Source organism: Helianthus annuus, chromosome 3 (genome assembly GCF_002127325.2).
Source record: "Helianthus annuus cultivar XRQ/B chromosome 3, HanXRQr2.0-SUNRISE, whole genome shotgun sequence".
In the NCBI taxonomy this organism is placed as follows: Eukaryota; Viridiplantae; Streptophyta; class Magnoliopsida; order Asterales; family Asteraceae; genus Helianthus; species Helianthus annuus.
Window position 1 is genome coordinate 171,031,278 of NC_035435.2, and position 9,565 is coordinate 171,040,842.

Here is a 9,565-nt window from a genome sequence, read left to right on the forward strand (position 1 = left end):
AATTCTTTACCACTCTTCATGTGTTTGAACCATTGCTAGTGGATTGAGTGCAAAATGGGGAGTGGAATGGGGACTTGACATGGCATGATATTATTGGCTAGAAATAATTCAAACACCCTAAAGTGATTAAACGATACCCTCCACTCTAAAATCTATAACATATATATATATATATATATATATATATATATTAATTATTAATGAAAATAATTCGAGCGGAACCGAGCGATCGACGAGTGAGCGGACCTTTACTCATGCTTGGATTGAATTTGAATCGAACCGATCCGAGCGGCTCATTTACAAACTGAGCGGGAATCGAACGAGCATTTTTCGAGCGATTTTCGAGCAGTTTGGACAACCCTAGCTACAGGCACATTGGAGGATGGTGCCTTAACTTGGTGGAATGCCCAGGTGCAAATGTTAGGCATCGAAATGGCTAATGCAACTACATGGGATGATTTCAAGGAATTGATGCGAGAGGAGTACTGTCCTCGTGATGAGATTCAGAAGCTTGAGAATGAGTACTACAATTTGAAGATGGAAGGGTCTGAAATTGAAGCGTACACAAAAAGGTCACATGAGCTCGCGAATATGTGTCCTAAGTTATCACGACCACCACCACGAAGAATCGAATTGTACATCAAAGGTTTAGCACCGTCAGTCAAGAGTTTGATCACTACTGCAAATCTTGACAACCTGCCTCGAATCATACGTCTAGCCCACAAGATCACGGATCAGGAGGTGGAGCGTGGCTCGCTACCACCACGTGTCTCTGCTACTACTACTGCTACTACTACTACTACAGCTACTACTCCTGCTACTGACAACAAGCGCAAATGGAATGAGGTGGACAAGGCGTCCAATTCGATACAGTCACAGAAGAAGCTAGACACCGGTAGCAACCGCGGCTTTAGTCAGTCATCTTCTGTTAATCGGAACCAGAGCAACAATTCGAATCAGGGTTCTTATGCAGGGAAGCAGCCAAAGTTTAACAAGTGCAACTTTCATCATCGTGGACTGTGCACCCGAGTCTGTCACAGATGCAACAAGGTGGATCATATGGCTAGAGATTGCAGGGCTCCACTCCCAAAGACAACAACAGCAGCAACCCCCACAGCAACAACAACCACAGCAACAGGATACACAACAGCCTTAGCAGAACCAGGGTAATCGCAAGGACTGTTTTCAGTATGGTGACGAGGGTCATTTCAGGCGGGATTGCCCTCAGCTGAATCAGAATACTGGTAATAATAACAACAACACTGGGAATAACAACAATGGGAACAATGGTGGGAACGGTGCACTTGGAAGAGTGTTTACCATTGGTGCTGGGGAGGCTAGGAATGATGGCAACGTAGTGACTGGTACGTTTTCAGTAAATAATCTATTTGCTTCTGTATTATTCGACTCTGGTTCCGATTGGAGTTATGTATCTTTGGGGTTCAGTCGTCAGTTAGAGTTGAGTCCTACACCCCTCGTGACCAAACATATAGTAGAACTAGCTGATGGTAAAACAATTCAAGCTTCACATGTTCTTGTTGAGTGTAAACTCGATCTTATGGGTCAAGTGTTCGATATTGATCTACTACCTGTTACCCTTGGAAGTTTTGATGTGGTCGTTGGTATGGATTGGTTGTCTAAGCACCAAGCCGAAATTCTTTGTTTGGAGAAAATCGTGCGTATCCCTCTTCCTAGTGGAGAATTCCTGTCAGTTCAAGGTCATCGTGGTGGCGCAATGGTTGGCATTATCTCAGCAATGAAAGCCCAGAAGTGCCTGCGAAAGGGCTACCCTGCTATTCTAGCTCTTGTTACCGATTCTCAACCGGAGGAGAAAAGGATCGAAGACCTTCCAGATATTCGTGTATTTTCTGATGTGTTTCCTGAAGAGCTTCCTGGTTTACCATCACACCGTCAGGTGGAATTTCATATTGACCTTACACCAAGAGCAGCTCTGATTGCTCGTGCTCCTTATCGTCTTGCACCCGGAGAGTTGCAAGAGCTATCAAATCAACTCCAAGAACTGTTGGATAGAGGTTTTATCCGACCTAGTTCTTCGCCCTAGGGAGCCCCAGTTCTATTTGTGAAAAAGAAAGACAGGTCCTTTCGAATGTGTATAGATTACCGTGAACTCAACAAGGTGACCGTCAAGAACCGTTATCCTTTACCACGTATCGATGATCTGCTTGACCAGTTGTAAGGGTCAAGTTTCCACTCAAAGATCGACTTAAGATCGGGCTACCATCAGGTGTGAGTCTGAGAGGAGGATGTTCCAAGAACGGCTTTCCGAACGCGGTATGGCCACTATGAGTTTTTGGTTATGCCATTTGGGTTGACTAACGCACTAGCGGTTTTCATGGATCTCATGAACCGCGTGTGCAAACCGTATCTCGACGATTTTGTTATTGTGTTCATCGACGACATCTTGATCTACTCCAAGAGTAAGGAAGACCATGAGCGACACTTACGTCTTATCTTGGAGCTCCTGAGGAAGGAGCAACTCTATGCGAAGTTCTCTAAGTGTGATTTATGGATTCGAGAAGTACATTTTCTTGGCCACATTGTTAACGAAAAGGGGATACACGTGGATCTTGCTAAGATTGATGCTATTAGAAATTGGGCGGCACCGAAGAATCCTTCAGAGGTGAGATAATTTCTTGGTCTCACTGGGTATTACCGCCGGTTTATTAAAGATTTCTCAAGGATCGCTCAACCTCTTACCTCATTGACACAGAAGGGCGTTGTTTACTTTTGGGGAACCAAGCAAGAAGACGCTATCCAACTCTTGAAACAGAAACTCTGCAGTGCACCGATCTTGTCTTTACCTGAAGGTACCGAGGATTTTGTGGTATATTGTGATTCTTCTATTCAGGGTCTCGGTTGCATGCTAATGCAATGCCAGAAGGTAATAGTTTACGCTTCTCGACAGCTGAAGGTTCATGAGAAGAACTACACGACTCACGAATTGGAGTTAGGGGTCGTGATTTTCGCGCTAAAGATATGGAGGCATTATCTGTACGGTACCAAATGCACTATCTATACCGATCACAGGAGCCTCCAACATATTTTCAATTAGAAAGAGTTGAAGATGCAGCAGCGTCGTTGGGTAGAACTTCTGAACGACTATGACTGTGCCATCAAATATCAACCAGGCAAAGCTAACGTCATAGCTGATGCCCTTAGTCGAAAGGAGATGAAGCCTAAGCGTGTTCGCGCTCTGTAGCTCACTATCCACTCTAACTTACCTGATCAGATTCGTTCCGCTCAGTCCGAAGCATTGAACCTTGAAGCTGAAAACTTGCGGGGCATGGAAAAATGACTTGTGGAGAGATCTAACAGCATTCATTACTTTATAGAACGGGCATGGGTTCCTTTGTATGGTAATCTTAGAGAGCTTTGATGGACGAAGCCCATAAGTCTCGGTATTCAGTTCACCGGGGTTCAGATAAAATGTATCAGGATCTCAAAGTCATGTATTGGTGGCCGAAGATGAAAGATTACATAGAGACATATGTGAGTAAGTGTTTGACTTGTGCTAAAGTCAAGATGGAGTACTAGAAACTCTCAGGCCTGCTTTAACAACCAGAGATACCCATGTGGAAATGGGAGCAGATTGCTATGGATTTCGTCACTGGTTTACCAAGGACTCAAGGCGGAAACGATACCATTTGGGTGATCGTTGACCGTCTCACGAAGTCAGCACATTTTCTAGCAATCAAGGAAACGGATAAGTTCTCACAACTTGCAGCTGTTTATCTTAGGGAAGTGGTATCTAGGCACGGGGTGCCAACCTCTATTATCTCATATCGAGATCCGTGCTTCATATCCGATTTATGGCAGCCGATGCATAAGTTATTCGGTTCACGTATCGATATGAGTACTGCTTATCACCCACAGATGGATGGTCAAAGCGAGCCAACCATCCAAACGCTTGAAGACATGCTGCGGGCATGTGTGATTGATTTTGGAAAGGGATGGGAGAAACATTTGCCGTTGATAGAGTTCTCAGACAACAACAACTACCATTGTATGGGCGAAAATGTCGTTCCCCTCTCTGTTGGGCTGAGGTGGGTGACAGCCAGATCACAGGTCCGGAACTTGTACTTGAAACTTCAGAGTACATTGTCCATAGCAGAAGCCGTATGGCGGCAGCGCGCGACCATCAGAAAAGCCACGCTGACAAGCGTAGGAAACCTTTGGAGTTCGCCATGGGCGATCGTGTTATGTTGAAAGTCTCGCCATGGAAGGGTGTAGTATGCTCTGGGAAGCGCGGAAAGCTTAATCCGCGTTATATTGGGCCATTCAAAATTCTGGAGCAAATCGGTAAGGTGGCTTACAAGCTCGAGCTACCTGCTGAGTTGGGTAATGTTCACGATGTATTCCATGTTTCACAACTGAAGAAGTGTTTGTCTGATGAAACATTGGTGGTGCCGTTTCAAGAGCTCAAGATTGATGACAAGTTGCTGTTTGTCGAAGAACCTATCGAAATTATGGATCGGGAAGTCAAGGTTCGTAAGAATAGTCGAATCCCGGTCGTGAAGGTTCGTTGGAACTCAAGACGTGGACCAGAGCTCACGTGGGAGCGTGAGGATCAAATAAAGCTCAAATATCCTCAACTCTTCCCTACTGACCAATCAAATTTTGGTGCAACTGGTGAATTTCGGGACGAAATTCCACTTCAAGTTGGGGATGATGTGGCACCTGAGGAAAACCCGCAGTAATTTTGATGTATCACTTCACGTCTCTGGATTTACCTATCAAATTTCGGGACCAAATTTCTTTCAAGTTGGGAATGATGTGACAACCCGAATATTTAAGGTTAGCACTACTTAAATTCCACAACCTTTGGCATGTGTCTTTACATTTAATTGCCTATATATTGCGACCATACGAGGCTTATTTGGTTACACTCGTGCACCACTAAATGTTCATGTGTGTATGTTGGTTAATTATACATGAAATCATTAAATGTTTATATGGGTCGGTTAGTTATTTTAGGAATCTGTTACTAACTAAACTGGGCCGCGAACTTATTTGAGACACACACACACCTCCTTGCCAACGGGCCCCTTTCATCTCAGCCCACACGTTAGGTCAGGCCCGAAGCCCAATACATGTGTTATCCGTATACATGAAGGGCGGGTAGAGGTTTACGTGGTTTTTGGAAAAGTAACAAACCCTAACACTCCTTTCCTCCTCCCCTTGGATCGACAGCAACCCCTCTCCGGCCGAAGTCTTCTTCTTTGTGGGGGCATATTATACATTGCTCGCACACTCTCTACAATCTCTCGGTTAGTTCGTGTATACCCGTATTGATTACCATGAGTCACTCTCGGTTATATGTGATGATATGAATATTGATTGTGTCTATGAGCATGAATTCTATGTGACAATATGAATGATGTAAATGGTTAGGAATGCATGGTAGTGCGGTTGTGATGAACATGTTATGATAATTAATTGATTAGATTGAATGACTAGTGTACTTGATGCTTACAATTGTTAATCGGTAAGTTAGGGTGCACAATGTTAATAATTCGGTGGTGTCTTGGCCCAATAGATCAACTCGGATTTGGATGGGTTTATGGGGTTAATTTCTTGATAAAGGAAACTAATGATTGTGAAAGAATTAGTGGCTGCCTGGTTAAATTAGGATTCATGTGATAAAACTATTGAATGATGATTCATTAGAATTATGTTGAATGATCAAGATTCATAATAATAATAATCGAAGTTGTAACTGTTTGTGTATTGGGCTGCATGAAAACTATTTAGGTATTGGGCCGCCTGAAATTATTCATGTATTGGGCCGTGCACCCGAATGCGGCCATACACTTAATTGGGCCTGAACTAATGGGCCGCACACTATAGGAATTACGTGTTGGACTGTTAATTGTTTATTTGAGACATGAAGTTGCAAAGTAAATTCGTGTGAGGCCCAAATACCTGCTAGATGATTACACGATGATAATCGGGTAATTACGTTGCATGACTTCTTGTCACAACTAACATGTTTACTTGAATGTGAACCGAACCACTTGACATATGATATGGTGCGATATGAACTTGTGTCGTGAATGTAACCATGACCCGGATACTTGCTATGACTTACGTAATGGCATGTGTTTGGCTTGTTTGTTATTTGAGTAATGTGTACGATGAATATGTGAATTATGAATAAACAAAACTAACTGTCATCGGTAACCGCTTTAGGATTTAGTTGCCAACTGTAAACAAGTAACTAATATTACCAAGCAAACCAAAGGTGAGTTCATTTCTCTTGAGCATGCGTCCCGATCGGTGGGACAGTCAAATGGGTATTCCTGAGAGGAATAAATCTTTTGGGGTAAAAACTGGGATGTTAGATAATACACTCTTTTCCTATCACCTGAAGTCCCATCTTATACCGAATTAGTTACCTGAGAAGTAACAGGGTATTAGTTGATAACGCTATTAGGCTTGGCAACCTCACACCGTACCTGAGAGGACGGGCGTGAACTAATGACCTTAATCATGACCAATGCTTAGATACGGGGCATTGGGGACAGGCAAAACAGTAGCCATCTTATACGGTACACGAGTTATTATCAACATTATTATCAGTGAACTGATCTAAACACTTGGTAACTAACATTTTCGTAAAACTATGAACTCACTAACGTTGTCTGACATACGTGTTGCATGCTCGCAGTTAGTTAGATTTCTTGGATATGGAACTTGCTGTCTGGAATGGCTGGAGTGGTCATGGGTCGAACTGATTGGACACACATGACACGCTTAGTGATTTTAATACATTTGGTTTTGAAACATTTAAACGGTGGTTTACTTATAGCTTCCGCTGAACTTGTTGGATTTTATTAAACTTATTGTTTGATACATTTTTATTTATAATTGATAACTCCATTTGAGATTTGATTATGAGTTCAATATGATTAGTGGCTAGATCCTAGTACGTCACACCCCAGCAGGGTTTTCTGCATGTGGTATTTTTGGGGGTGTGACATTAATGAAAAAATGATGGTTTAAATCTAAATGTAAGAAAAGATGATTTTTACAAATATATATATATATATATATATATATATATATATATATATATATTGGAAAGGGATTATTTTTACTAAATTATTAAATAAGATATTTGTTATGAAGTAATACAAAACGTGTATAAGTAGTAATTTATAAATATAAGTGTGGTCTTTTGGACTAAGTTAGATATATATTTTGTTTGTAGACCTAGTAAATATTTTTAGTGACTAGTAGGATTAATATATATTTGCTAAACGGCTATCTAGTTACATATATTGATTTAGTGGTTGATAATAGTATTAATTATAATTTTTAATTAGACAAAAGCCATAAGTATATGATGTATATTGATTTTATATAGTTTTGGTATTTTGGTTGTTTAGTATTTTTGGTGTTATATTTTTTTAGGGTGACTATTTGTTTTATGAATCTTTCCTCGAACACTTCACTCGTGCGATTTTTACTTAAGGCTAAAAAGGACAGGAAACTGTGAGTAGATATTTACTTTTCCCCGTTTTATCACTTAAATTTTTTGGGGTGCATTAACTGTCCTTATTTCATTTGCTTCATTTGTTCCTAACATTAACATGCAATTCAAAGTGTCATTATGTGTTACGTTATTTGTCCCTTATATTTCATAAACTTGTTTCATATAAATGTATCTACTTGTTACTCGCTTTGTGTCATATTGTTCGGTGTAGATCCACCAAGCCGGTTCCCCACGGCCATGGGTTGAACTTCGATTCGGTCTTTGTGTCATATTTTTTCGTTATCATTGTTTCATTATGTAATGTTCCGTTATCACATGTGGTTGTGGTGCACTGTTGGAAATTGTGGTATTATTGGATTTGTTGGATGATTATGAATATCACATAAACACTTAAAGTTGCATGTTACTTGTTTTAATAAATTAATAAACTAAAATATTTATTTTCCAAAAACTAAGATCTATTCACCAACTCATTGTTGACCCAAAATCTTTTTGCGGCTTGATACAACTACACAAGTATGAGTGGACTAAGGGTTGAAGACACATACATAGTAATTAAATTAAATGGATTATTGTTTATGACTTTTATCTTTTGAATATTATTTGAACCTTATTGGATATTTCTATGATTATGTGTGACAAACTTAATTTGGATGCTTGAAATATTCAAACTTATAATAGTGTCATAAGTTATGGGCAAGAATCATATAACAACTTATGATTTGTGGTAGTTGGTTCATATCTAGATAAGAATATAATCTCATATTATACCACATGTAAAACTTGTATTTTAAAATATCTAATATTGTTTAACCCGTTAATATGTTAACAACTTATTCAAATCATAAGTAAAATAGTATTTTGATGATCATATCCATCAGTTAACCAGTCGGGCAGAAACAATTACACCATCCGCCAACCACACAATATCCTTTTTTTGCACCTTCACCTTTACAGGTATCACTACATTTTATTTCATCTGAATTTGAACGGCAATTCCCCTTGAATTTGTTACTTCTCCAATTTTGTGTGGTACATGTTTGAGAGGCAATTGAGTGTTCGTCAATACTACTGCTTTTTGTCATCACTGCAAATTAGAAACCAACAATAATTAATATCACAATTCACTACCAAACATACAAAGTAAAGTGATGTAGAAAATATTAAAAATTTCAACAAAAAAAAAAGATGTAGAAAATATTGAAATTTCTTTTAGAAAAACTACAAAGAGAATTAAGATTGACACCAGAAGTGATGATGGCAACGATCATAATCAATTTTATACACAAAAAATGTAATGAAAGTGAACGTTTCATCGGCATCCTCATTTTAACCTGTTTAAGATCGTTATCTTTTGTTGTTATTTATAGAGGATTGCATAAATATTAAGCGTTTAGTATTACGATAGTTAAACATGCATACTAAATGAATAACATCACGCAGTTAACATGATCCCTAAAATTATGGATAGGAGAGGTGATCATGCATTACATACATTAATTTGAAAAAAAAACATATAGCATTAAGTTAATCGTATCACAATTCACAATTCTATCTCTAACAATATTTATTATGCACTAAATATATATTATATTAAACAAAAGTTGCTCTATGTATGAACGTATGTATATATATATAGGGATGGACCTTGAGTTGTGAGAATCGTGACAACTAGGTCATCCAAAAGGTTTTTCTGATTTTTTTCTCAAAAGTCATAAAAAAATCATTTGTTTTAGTAAAAACAATTAAAAAAAATGCCGCATACCCATATTTACATGAGGCGTAAAAAAGAATATTTATCTTCGTGCAAAAATTATACCAGCGCGTAAAAAAAAACTTGTATAAGTCAAAACTATCGACTCAACAATTTTTTTTTTACTTTTTTTACAGATGTGTTTATAATGTTTTCATCTACATTTGTGTAAAAATAATTTGGCCCAACTCGCGCAGGAACAACAAGTTCTCACGGTTCTTACAACTCGTGGTGTTTCTCTTTTAAAACGAGCCATATATATATATATATATATATATATATATATATATATATAT

At 38.9% G+C, this 9,565-nt stretch overlaps 1 long non-coding RNA gene across 1 annotated transcript; it reads right to left on the reverse strand.

The window, feature by feature from the left end:
* Positions 1 to 8,263: 8,263 nt before the first annotated feature.
* LOC118490266 lies at positions 8,264 to 8,885 on the reverse strand. The gene is made up of 2 exons (XR_004888952.1): positions 8,763 to 8,885; positions 8,264 to 8,603 (listed from the first exon to the last, which is right to left on the reverse strand). It is a non-coding gene; the product is annotated as an uncharacterized LOC118490266 (long non-coding RNA).
* Positions 8,886 to 9,565: the final 680 nt, after the last annotated feature.